Genomic DNA, 4,813 nt, shown 5'->3' on the forward strand with positions numbered 1-4,813 from the left:
AAGATTGCTGGGAGAAATATCAGTAACCTCAGATATGCAGATGACCACCCTTATGGCAGAAAGTGAAGAGGAACTAAAGAGCCTCTTGATGAAAGTGAAAGAGGAGAGTGAAAAAGTTGGCTTAAATCTCAACATTCAGAAAATGAAGATCATGGCATCTGGTCCCATCACTTCATGGCAAATAGATGGGGAAACAGTGTCAGACTTTATTTTGGGAGGCTCCAAAATCACTGCAGATGGTGATTGCAGCCATGAAATTAAAAAACGCTTACTCCTCGGAAGAAAAGTTATGACCAACCTAGATAGCATATTGAAAAACAGAGACATTACTTTGCCAACAGTGGTCCGTCTAGTCAAGGCTATGGTTTTTCCAGTAGTCATGTATAGATGTGAGAGTTGGACTGTGAAGACAGCTGAGCACTGAAGAACTGATGCTTTTGAAGTGTGGTGTTGGAGAAGATTCTTGAGAGTCCCTTGGACTGCAAGGAGGTCCAACCAGTCCATTCTAAAGGAGATCAGCCCCGGGATTTCTTTGGAAGGAATGATGCTAAAGCTGAAACTCCAGTACTTTGGCCACCTCATGCAAAGAGTTGACTCATTGGAAAAGACTCTGCTGCTGGGAGGGATTGGGGGCAGGAGGAGAAGGGGACTACAGAGGATGAGATGGCTGGATGGCATCACCGACTCAATGGACATGGGTTTGGGTAGACTCTGGGAATTGGTGATGGACAGCGAGGCCTGGCGTGCTGCAATTCATGGGGTCACAAAGAGTCAGACACAATTGAGTGACTGAACTGAGCTGCGGAGTCATCTGAGCTCTTGAGGGACAAAGGAATGTTGCCTGTTCATCTTTATATCCTCAGAGCCAAACACTGAGCTCAGTGTCTTTCATCCCACAAACAGCTATCAAGCACCTGCGAAGGGCCAGTCACAGTGCGAGGTGGTAATGATGCTAATGGTGAAGAGATGGCACAGCCCCTGTTCACAGGCATGAGAACGATATTCATCAGAGACAAACAGACTTTCGATAACAGTCTTGCCAAGAGGGCTGAGCCCAGAGTGTTGGAATTTAGAGGAGCAGAGAAATATGTGCTGACTCTGAGTGTGTCCCAGGGTTCATAGGGACATGATTGTATGTATTTAAGCTCATTGTTCACACGTGTAAATACAAGAGAAAACAAAGGGGTGGAGTTGGTGATTACATTGTCCATCACAAAGCACAATGTACCCAGAAAATTTTGCTCTTGGAAAACTTACTGTTATAGCTATCAAGCTGCTGGGTCTTTTTTCAAGATCCCTGCCTCTGAATTTTCATTCTTTAAATACTGCTGCAGTCAGAGGTGGAGAAGGCAATGGCACCCCACTCCAGTATTCTTGCCTGGAAAATCCCATGGATGGAGGAGCCTGCTGGGCTGCTGTCTATGGGGTCGCACAGAGTTGGACATGACTGAAGCGACTTAGCAGCAACAGCAGCAGCAGCAGTCAGAGAACTCTGTACACCCACAAGCAATTCCTTGCATCTTCAATTACCTGTAGTAACCAACTTCTTCCTCAGATTGAGTTAATAAGTCTACCAACATCTACCCTTAACCTCCTGAATGGTCTTGGATAAGTCATGTTCATCCTACTCACTGCTTCCCAGCTGGGATATCTTATAAATATGAGTAGCTATGAAGGATGCTTCATCAAGAAGCTAGTGTTGAAGGCAAGTGATGTTTCATCCTATTTGGAACCCCTGGAGGACATGCCACAGAGCCGGTCCCCCTGAGTGGCTAGGAAGTTGAGGTATACACAGAAATCCATCTATTATCCTCAAAGGCTGTTTTTAGTGGGTGCATTGATTCTTGGGTGCTTCTGGCCTTTCATAAGGCAAAGTGAGCATGTGTCAGTCAGAACAAGTGCAGAGCAGAGTCTTCACCTCTAGAGATTGAGTCCTGAGAGGGTAGGAGCAGGGCTCCAGCAGCACCAGCAGCAGGAGAGATGGGAGAGGGACACTCAGGTGTGCTTGTTCAAATAAAGACCTTGGCCTCTGGAAAGCAGAAACAGAGTTAAAAAGTTGATTTTATAGTATTTCTTTCAAGGAAAGATAGTAAGTATTCTGTAATCTAAAAAAATTAGGGTAGAGAGTAGACTTTTTCAGCAGCTGTTGCCAACACAGCTCTAGCTTTCTCTATGGATGCTTTTTTGGAATAGCACCACTCAGCCTAGGTCACTCGAGCGGCAGAGCCAGAGAATCTGGAGGGATGAAGCCCCTCACCTTTTCTCTTCTTAAGGGGGTGCTCCATGCCACCACCACCAGATGCTCAGCCCCCAGGTCACGCCAGATGTCTGAAGTGAGGTTGATCACAGAAACTGGGGCAGCTTGGAATGCCATGGAACCCATCAGTCAAGAGCCACCTGCACCAGCTCTTGGTCCCAGCACCTCGAGAGAGCTGCCTCCACCCTCTGAGCACCCCAGGTCTCCCTCAAAGTGTTGCCTTGAGGATAAATGCAACGTAGACACAGAGCCCAGCTCTTTTCCATTCAGAAATACAGAAACTTCCAGGAACACAGAGGCCCTTATGAAGGTCATAGCAGTGGGGGCCCTAAACTCCGCAGAGCAGGGAGGCCTTCCCTGTTACCTTTAGGTAAGATCTGTTAGGGGTAAGCCCACTGGTTTGCCTCCATTAGGCAGGTAGCTGGTTGGTCTCTCCAAACACCCAGATCGGGACCTCAATTTTAGTCATGGAGGGCCAGGAGAAGTGGGGACAACAGCTGAAAAAGGCAGACATTCTGCTAATTAACTATGAGTTGGAGATAGGATGGAGTAGTGAGAAAATTAGAGGAAGTGGTGATTTTGACTGAGAAGTTACACTGGATTAAATTTAAACTTTTAATAGGGGGTAAAAAAATCTATAAATGTTGGATGACTATATAAGGAAGTATTCAGTTCTGGGTTGTTTTCAGATACATTCTTAATTCAGGACCCTGTAATAAACTTTGAAAAAAGCAGAGTGGCATGTCTTTGCTGAAACCAGTAAAATCAGTCTAGCCATGATAGCATTTTCCCAGTCGGCGCAACCATGAATCACTACTTTCTCAAAGGACTTAATTAACGTCAAGGCAAAAGCCTCTAATTTCCCCCCTATTTATCATTTGGCAACAAAACCTGTTTACTTACCACAGATGCCAGAGAATAGATTAAGCTGATAAAGAAAAGTATAAGATTAACAAGTGCAATTTACTTGTCAGATGGAGGTATTTCATCGTTTCACCGAGTTGTTCTCTCTAGAGGGTAACTTGTGTATTGATACTTTGCAACAGAGACAAAGCCAGGGCCAGTTCAGAGGTCAGTGTCAGGGAGGTGAAGACCGATCATCTCTGTGGACCAGCGAATGCCCTTCCCACACCCCTCCCATCGCTGGAGAAGAAAGATAAGAAAGCATCTTTCTTACATGCTCTAAGTTAAACAAAGTTTTAAGTGTGCTTGCTTCAGCAGCACATGTGCTAAAACTGGAAGCCGACAGAGATGAGCATGGCCCCTGAACAAGGATGGTGTGTGAATCCGTTAAACACTCCATTATTAAAAAAAAAGAATTTTAAATATATTGCTGTAGTAAAGGGAACCACACACACACACAATGAAACAATATTACAGTGGCAAAAGGGAAAAATGGGGAGGCAGGGGTAGTTAGGGAGTTTGGGATGGACATGTGCACCCTGCTGTATTTAAAATGGAAAACCAACAAAGACCTACTGTATAGCACAAGGAACTCTGTTCAATGTTACGTGGCAGCCTGGATGGGAGAGGAGTTTGCAGGGGGAAGATGGATACATCTATGTGTATGGCTGAGTCCCTTCGCTATTCACCTGAAAACTATCACAACATTGGTAATCAGCTATACCTTAATACAGAATAATAAGTTTAAGAAAAAGAAGCAAATAATTACAATATTATAGGTGGCAAAATAGGAAAGTGGAGTCTATAGATGCTATCTATACTTCTTAAATTAAGACATAAATGTTCTTATTATTCATAAGTGTGACACGTGAATAATAATGATGAAAACCTGACAAGCTAAAAATATACTGTAAATCCTCCAGAGTACCGGAAGTCAAACACACATATCCCACAAATATCAAAAAGAAGAGAATGGGGAAAGCAAAGCAAAGAAAGGGAAAGAAATCCCTAGAGCAAATGATTTAGGAAATACAGAGTATATTGAAAACAAATCTCCGAGGTGAAGCTAGTGACAAGTGACACATAAACCACCATGTTCAAGTCACACATTTGGATGAAATGAAGCTAACAAATGCACATGGGTTCAGCACATCTACTGGGAAAGAGTCTTGCAGAATGAGGTATGTGTGAAAGAAACTACTAAAATCAGAATGGGCAAAGACTGACGAGGCAAACTCTAACAGAGATAAAGCTAGGAGTAATAATATCAGGCAAGGATAAAGCTAAAGCAAAAAGTGAAAAACCTAGCGTGAAAGGGGTAATGAACATTAACACATGGCATCACCCGCAACGATAATGCAACTGTCTTTTATGCACTAAATGGGGAAAAAGAAAAAGTCTTTGGGGAATAACTCCAAAGACTTCCCTGGTGTCTTGGGCTTCCCTGGCGGCTCAGACAGTAAAGAATCTGCCTACAATTCAGGGGACCAGGGTTCAATCCCTGGGTCAGGAAGATCCCCTGGAGAAGAGAATGGCAACCCACTCCAGTATTCTTGCCTGGAGAATCCCATGGACAAAGGAGCCTGGCAGGCTATAGTCCACAGGGTCACAAGAGTCGGACACAACTTGGTGATTAAATCACCCAGAGGCTTC

The 4,813-nt window shown here is 44.2% G+C and overlaps 1 non-coding gene across 1 annotated transcript; it reads left to right on the plus strand.

Annotated features, from left to right (window-relative positions):
* The first annotated feature begins 3,462 nt into the window (after positions 1 to 3,462).
* On the plus strand, positions 3,463 to 3,566 carry LOC138091970 (U6 spliceosomal RNA). Its single transcript, XR_011145993.1, has one exon. It is a non-coding gene; the product is annotated as a U6 spliceosomal RNA (small nuclear RNA).
* The last annotated feature ends 1,247 nt before the right edge of the window (positions 3,567 to 4,813 follow it).

The sequence above is a fragment of the Capricornis sumatraensis genome, chromosome 15 (assembly GCF_032405125.1).
Source record: "Capricornis sumatraensis isolate serow.1 chromosome 15, serow.2, whole genome shotgun sequence".
NCBI classification, from domain to species: Eukaryota; Metazoa; Chordata; class Mammalia; order Artiodactyla; family Bovidae; genus Capricornis; species Capricornis sumatraensis.